Here is an 8,003-nt window from a genome sequence, read left to right as displayed (position 1 = left end):
TGTATAATCTTTTTAGCCTATTTCAGCACGTATTTCTATGCATATTTATACTATTTTTATGGTATTTTGCCCCGAATTGGCTACTTTGGTTCGTTTTGTCCATTTTGTAGAAATGAACGCGAAAGTAGTAGAACCGTACCCTTTTTCGTCCTTTTTGCATGCATTTAGAGGAGACGGGTTTGTTCCAGAGTGAGATACTGCATTTGGAAGCATCGTGGCACGCATTACGAGGCACTTGGGCGGAGACGTGAGCTGAAATGAAGATGAAGCACTCGATCGAGCAGTTTTTCCACTCGATCGAGTGGTTTCTACACTCCAGAGTGCTCGATCGAGCAGTTTACTGCTCGACCCTTAGCTTGCAGAAAGACCAACTACTCGATCGAGTGACTTTCTGGTCGATCGAGCAGTTTTTGGTGAGGATTTACTCGATCGAGTGGTTTTAATCCACTCGATCGAGTGGTTTCGTGGACTGTGGGCTTTAAACAGCCCGTGTGATGTTTTATTTCGAGAATTTTAGTTACTTTTCTATTTAAACCTATGTTAACTAGGTTATTAGGCATCTTTTTTACCCATCTTTCAGATTAGAAAACTCTCTACTGTAAACTTGTTACGTAGCTTTATTCCTCTTCACTGTAACCTTATTTCGGGATTGCTTTTACTCGGATTTTGTGTTCTTTACGCCGGAATCGCTTGGATTGTAATTCCTTTCTCTTCCTTTAATAATAATTAATCTTTTGTTGCTTTAATTTCTTGTTTGTCTCATTATTCCTTTTGCCCTAATTTACTTTTATGCTTTTTAATTGTTCTTTTATTATGTTTACTTTCTTTGAAAATTATTTGCTGATAGTTTAATTAGTAATATGAGTAGCTAAATCCCTTTCATGTCGGGATTAGGGGATCTGCGGTAGAAATGTGACGATGTAGTAAATGAATTAGACGAATTAATCACGAGACTCTGTCACTATAGCAATTTAATTGTATTTATTCGACCTAGTTGAGTGCACGCTTCTATGTCACCCTTTAATCTGGCTAAAATTAATCCTGGATCGAAAGATTGGACTAAATAGGCCTGCTATAAACAGTAGACTACCCTAATGAGGATGAAAGTTAAGTTAGTGGTATTTTAGGATAGAAAGTGGACCGAAAAGACCTTTCAACATCCGTCTCACATTCGTTAAATCAATCATTTACAAATGAGTTCTTTGGACTACCGTAGTGAACCGAATTCCCGACATGTCCCTCTCTTCTTGATAGTTTAACCCGATTTTCTTGTCTTATTTTTCTTGCTTTTATTTCTCTTTCCCTTTAATCTCGTAGTTTAGAAATCAATTCAACAAAACCCCACAATTGTTACTTTAGCACTAGAATTAGACAGTTGATAATTACATTACCTCCCTGTGGATTCGATACTCGACTGCCTCTGCTACATTTTAGTTGAGACCGTTAGGTTTTATCTTTGATAGGGTTGCGATAGCCGTGTCATTGGCCCTTTTGGAGTTTCGCATCAAAGAAGCGACAGGTATGCTCATAAGTAACGATTCTCGGTGCTTTTGAGAACTCGTTAGTGAGCGTGGGGAAAATCTTGTTTGCACCTTCGGCAATGAAGCGTCTCTGCAAATTGGTTTCCATTGCAAAGATGAGTACATTCTTTATCGCACCTGCTTCCATGACGAAATCACTATAAGCAAGTGACTCGTTAACTCCTGCATTGGGGCCTGGGTTTACCGGTATTGGCTCAGTTAAGTACTTGAGCTTACCGTCAGCAATGGCAGCATTCCGTAGTGCTGCCTCCCAGTCCGCAATGTTGGACCCATCATTCTTCAGTCGTGTGAACTGATTCATGTTGTCCATAAAAACTTTAAGCCAGGACTCGCGTCCAAGTGTGGCACTTGGCATTGGTATTTCGTTATTTTCAGCCATTTGTTGTAATAGTATTATCAAAATAAACGTATTCTACACTGCGAAAAGAAGAATAAAAATAATAAGCATATGCATCGTTATGATTTTAAGTCTTAATGCATAACGGTTATAAGCGAAGACTCAAGCATTTATACAATTGACCTCCCTCAAGAATTATATAAATGATCCCAAGAGTACCGTAGTGAACCGAATTCCCGACATGTCCCTCTCTTCTTGATAGTTTAACCTGATTTTCTTGTCTTATTTTTCTTGCTTTTATTTCTCTTTCCCTTTAATCTCGTAGTTTAGAAATCAATTCAACAAACCCCCCAATTGTTACTTTAGGACTAGAATTAGACAGTTGATAATTACATTACCTCCCTGTGGATTCGATACTCGACTGCCTCTGCTACATTTTAGTTGAGACCGTTAGGTTTTATCTTTGATAGGGTTGCGATAGCCGTGTCAAATTTTGGCGCCGTTGCCGGGGAGGCAATTGTTTAATTTATTTGTTGTTTTATTTTAGTCCTTTTCAGTTTAAGGGACATTCGTTCCTTAGACTATTCTTATTTCCTGTTTGTAGTTTCCTCTTATGCGCAGGTCACAGGGCGGTGAATTATTGCCTTATAATCTTGAGCTTGAGAAATCTCTGCGCGAGTTGAGGCGATCACAAAGGGTATTGCCGACAGAGGAAGAGCTGAGTACTCTGTCAAATTACTTTGAGAACGAGCTATTTGAGGAGGATCCACATTCTTCTCCTGTTTCCACTTCTTCAGCCGAAATCGTCACATCTCCGGATTTTCCAGTTATGGCCGAAGAAGCAACTATTACCAGTCATTTAGAGCCGACAGCTGCAGATCTCTATAAGGGATTTGTACTACCAGGGGGGCAAGAAAATTCAAACCTAAGCCTGCTTATATCAACTTGGTTGAAAGAAACCAATTCGGGGGAGCTGCAACTGAAGATGCAGCTAAGCATATGGAGATTTTTATTGATTATTGCTGCTCTATACCCCCGCCGACCGGTGTGACCCAGGACCAGATAAAAGAAACTATGTTTATATTCTCACTCCGCGATGATGCAAGGGAGTGGTATAGGGATCTGGACCGGGCTGCTCATGGGATAACAGACTGAAATTCACTGGCTTTAGCATTTTACAAGAAGTACTTTTCTGCATCGAAGACTATTGCCATTAGAGCTCAGATCACGAGCTTTAAACAAGGGCCTGATGAGAACTTCCACGAAGCATGGGTCCGTTTCAAGAAGCTGGTGCGAACCATCCCGCACCATGGGTTCGAAAAATGGAGTCTTTGCAATCAGTTCTATAATGGGTTGTACGACGATCACAGAGTTATTTTGGATGCTGCAGCCAATGGCCGATTTGCTGAGAACACGGGAGAGACTAAGGGGTGGAAGATCATTGATGATTTGGCCACCCATAAGGCTGAATATGGGAACTCCAGAGGCAATCAAAGAAGAGCTGCTGAATCTTCTTTTGTAGCTGCACTAGAAGCTCTTACTGCGACATTTGACAAATATGAGTTGGGAGGAGCTTCCAAAGGGGGGATGTATCATGTGAATGCTGTGACAGACGGTCCTTTCGTCTGTAGAAGATGTGGAGGAGAGGGACATGTTTCAGATCATTATCCCAACTCCTATGAGTCTTGTGCTGCCTTTCAACATTACAGGCAGAACAACACTTATTACGAGCCGAACATCCACCCCAATTTGAGGTGGAGTAGTCAAAATGTGTAAAATCCTACCGCTCCTCCACACCAGCAGCAGCCGTATATTCCTCCACACAAGAATCAACAAGGCTTTCAGAAGCCTCCTTCTTTCAATCCTCCTAACCAAGGTGCATCATCTTCCGGTGGGGTGAGTGAAATAGGTGAGATAAAGTCTATGTTGCAATCCATTACAAAGCAGTTGCAACTGAGTGATCAACAAAATAAACAGAAGGACGCGTCTATTAAGGCACTTGAAACTCAAGTTGCCCAACTAGCCGCAAAGCAATCCTCAAGAAAGCAGGGTCATTTACCGACTCAATATGAGAAGAATCCAAATGAGACGGTACATCTGATAGAATTGAGAAGCGGTCTTTCTTATGAGGGACCGGAAGTGTCGAAATCAGACCCGAGGAAGTCTAAGACTGATGGTGAACAGTGTTCTGTCGAGAAAAAAAGGGATCACGACAAAGCAGTTGCTCGATCGACTGAAATCTGGTGTTCGATCAAGTAGAACTGAAGATGAATGTCCTCGATCGAGTGGAAAAGATTGGTCGATTGAGTAGTTTATCTACTCGATCGAGTGAAGCAGAAAGTGGAGTTGGTCGATCGAGTGGAAATTGTACTCGATCGACTGACATTGATGAAGAAACTGCTCGATCGAGTGAGCAAATTGGTCGATCGAGTAGTATTGATGACGGGAAGCTTATTCGAGAGCCTGCTAGTGCTCGTCTAAGTGAGATATCACCGGAAAGACCTCGTTCGAGAGGTAAGAAGCGTCCAAAGGATACAGAACTTGCACCGGAAGATACATTGGAAGCGAGAAACAAGGGACTCGAGATAACAATCACGGTTCCCTTCCCGAGGCGGCTGCAGAATACAAAGGCTAATCAACAGTTCGGCAAATTTGTCGAACTTCAGAAGAGCTTAGAAGTCACTGTGCCGTTCACTGAATTGCTGACAAAGGTACCCTCTTATTTAAAGTTTATGAAAGAAATTTTAGCGCGTAAGAGGACCATTAATGATAGTGAGACAGTAGCTTTGACTGAGGTGGGGTCAGCCCTATTTCAAAACAAGTTGCCCCCTAAGCAATCAGACCCGGGTAGTTTCTCAATTCCGTGTCATATCGGTATGCATTTGATTGATAACGCGTTATGCGATTTAGGCGCTAGCGTGAGTGTCTTACCATTGTCTCTGGCTAAGAGACTTGGTTTGACAAAGCTGAGTTGCACCAACATGACTATCCAGATGTCCGACCGTAGTTTATCACGGCCACTAGGTATAGTAGAAGATGTACCTGTTCAGATCGGGAAGTTCTTTATTCCCGTTGATTTTGTTGTCTTAGACATCCCCGAAGATGCACACACCCCTATCATTTTAGGAAGACCATTTTTGTCCACTGCCCGTGTAGTAATAGATGTCGGGGGGAAGACTTTCACCTTTCAGGTAGGGGACGAGGAGCTGATTTTTCATCAATCTAAGTCCCGGAGAGCTCCCATGCAAGCCCAGCCTTGCAATGCTCTTTCTTCTATTAGTCCTATTATAGACACTCCAGATGAAAATTTGGAGAATTGTGCTGCTATTGTTGACCCTCCGCCTCAGATTGAGAGCAAAAAGGAGGAAAGTTCGTCCGTCTTCCTTACTGCAGGTACAGATGAAAGCAATGAAGGAGCTGTCAAGGGACTTGGTGTAATCAAAGTCGATCAAATTGGAAATAAGGATGCTAAAGACGGTGATAGAGGAGCAAGGACGAGGAGAGTTCGCGCTTACGTGGATGTGAACTACTCCCCTCCTATCGTTTCAAGTGATAATTCATGCTCATGGAAGATGAAGAGGATAGTCAATGTTGCTGAGATGACGTCCTCCAGTCAGGAGCCCTCCGAGGGGCTACTGAAATTTGTTGGGAATTGAACGGGGAAATGCCCCGTGTAACACTTTGTAATAGATAATTTTTGAATTTCCGTTGAATTTGTTTTATTGCGTTCTAATTAGGACAATTAGATTTAGACAGTTTTTGGCATAGACATAAGACTTTAGACTGTTCTTATGAGTATTTGGTATATTGGGAAATTTTTGCGTGTGTTTTTATGCAGGTTTGGGGAAGTTTTTACGCATTCCAAGGAAGAAAGACGAAAATTCAAAGAGCTTACACGAGAAAAGTCCTCGATCGAGTACTTTTTGTACTCGATCGAGTGAAAATGTGGTCGATCGAGCACTCCTACAGGTCGATCGAGTAAGGCAATAAATGAGAATGGTCGATCGAGTAAAAGTTTACTCGACCAAGCTGCTGGACCATCAAAGTGCTCGATCGAGTGGTTTAAACCCACTCGATCGAGTGAAATGGACAGGACACGGGAGTTTTTCTACCTTAAACTCTTATTTTTGTTTCTAATTCATTTTATCCCTAAATTTCGTCTAACACTTCCCTTTGTGCGATCAAAGCAGCCCCAAATCCTCATATTTTCTTGCCCAATCTCCAAATCCGTCACCTACAATCCTTTGCTTGCTAATTAATCTTCAAAAGCCCCTTATTTTCCCTTTAATTTGTGTTGATTTTCTCGGTTTTAAAAGGGTTTTAGGGTTTGCGGTTTTTATCTCGAAAAATCGCTATTGTTGCTTGTTTATTTGAAGATTAATTGCATTTGTAGGTTCATCATCATCAAGTAAGTGATTTCTATAACCTCTTGCATTTTAATTTCGATTACTTCGAATTTTATGAGGTGAAATTGAATTAGGGTTTCGAAAATCCCTGTTTAGTCGAATTTTTCGACTTGATTGTGTTTGTATGCCCTTAATTTGTTTGCTTGATGATCATAATTCCCCTTCCTCACTGTTTGTTACATGTTAATTCGAATTTTCCATGATTTTTACGATATGGGTTCAAGACAGTCGGATTTTTCGACTGTCACTTTGATTTTTGCTGTTGTAATCTGTCTAGCTAGCATCTCTGTTGCAATTTTGCTGCTGATTGTTGACTAACATAGAACCCCTGTCGATGCTTAGACATGTTTACTCTAGACCTTGCACAGAAATTGCGATTAGGGCTGCTTAAGTCGAATTTTTCGACTGTCAGACGGTTTATATACTGCATTGTCTTAATTAACTTCAGTTGATGCTTACATGTTACTGATGTTAACTGCTATTCCCATTCCCTATCGCCATTTGCATTCTGTAATTCGAAATTTTTGAGGATTGTTGGGATTTATGTGCTGTAAAGTCGAATTTTTTGACTGATAGGGCATTCACATGCTGGTTTTACGTGTTGTTTTAGCCACGGTTAGCAGCTATTTTCTTATCATGCCCTTTACCTTGTCATAGGATGGAGTCCAGTACTTTGCCTTCTACTAGTACCACCTCCAGCCCGTCCTTGAGTGAGTCAGTGGCCCCTGCTGTTGCAACTACCACCACCTTAGTCACCACTGCAGCCACAGTTTTCCTTGTTTCAGCTGCAGGGACGGTTTTTACTTCAGGTAGCTCAGCTGCTAGCACAGTTCAGGCTACCACTTCCTCCACGGTCACCAACCCAGCTAGCACTGCTGCTAGTTCCTCTTCAATGGTGACCACAGCAGTCACTATATGTACACCAGCCACCACTTCTACACCTGTGGCGGACTCACCATCAGCCGCAGCTGCCGTCAGAGCTGCCTTGATTCCTTACACCATCCGAGAGCGGGCCGCTGCCTTGCGTTCCAGAGGTCGGGGTCGTAGACAGCCTCGAGCTACGCCAGCTCCTGTTACCTCTACTCCCGCTCCTAGCACTTCTACAGCTGCTGCTTCTGCTCCTGCTTCTACTTCTAGGACAGTTACAGTTCGAGGGGACACTTCCCTGGACTCTCACCCAGACTATCCGCAGGTATTATTCGTCAACGCGTTACACCGTGAGAAATTTTATAACCTGCTGAAGTGTGTACATGTGCCTTCCCGATTTTTGGATAAATCGGCGTTAGATAAACTCGGCATTTACGAGTCAGTCTGTACTTTACTACGGGTCACGGGGATGCCTGGGCTCATTACTATGAGAGGCCACACCTTCTTAGAGCTGAGTCTCGAGTTTCTCAGCTCTTTTACCTTCTCCCCAGATGCACATGAGACTGACCCCGACAGTCTTTCAGTCTCCTTCCGGTTGTTTAACCGGACTTTTCCGATGCCTCTAGCGGAGTTTGGTAGGTTACTTGACCTTACCTCCTCGGGCGTGACATCAGGCTCGAGGAAGGTTTACCGTCAGGTTTGGCGGTGCCTGGCCCAGACCACTTTTCAGGGGCGAAAGCTCCATCAGGTCCACCTTCCCCCCGTCCGTTATTTCATTAGACTGTTGGGGAGCTCTATTTTCGGCCGAAAGGAGCCGAACAACATTACCAACACCGAGCTCTCCATCCTGGG

At 42.8% G+C, this 8,003-nt stretch overlaps 1 non-coding gene across 1 annotated transcript; it reads right to left on the bottom strand.

Moving 5' to 3' along the window:
• Positions 1 to 3,087: 3,087 nt before the first annotated feature.
• LOC141640112 (small nucleolar RNA R71) lies at positions 3,088 to 3,194 on the bottom strand. Its single transcript, XR_012542858.1, has one exon. It is a non-coding gene; the product is annotated as a small nucleolar RNA R71 (small nucleolar RNA).
• Positions 3,195 to 8,003: the final 4,809 nt, after the last annotated feature.

The sequence above is a fragment of the Silene latifolia genome, unplaced genomic scaffold (assembly GCF_048544455.1).
Source record: "Silene latifolia isolate original U9 population unplaced genomic scaffold, ASM4854445v1 scaffold_70, whole genome shotgun sequence".
NCBI classification, from domain to species: domain Eukaryota; kingdom Viridiplantae; phylum Streptophyta; class Magnoliopsida; order Caryophyllales; family Caryophyllaceae; genus Silene; species Silene latifolia.
This window is presented reverse-complemented; position numbering and strand designations above follow the sequence as displayed.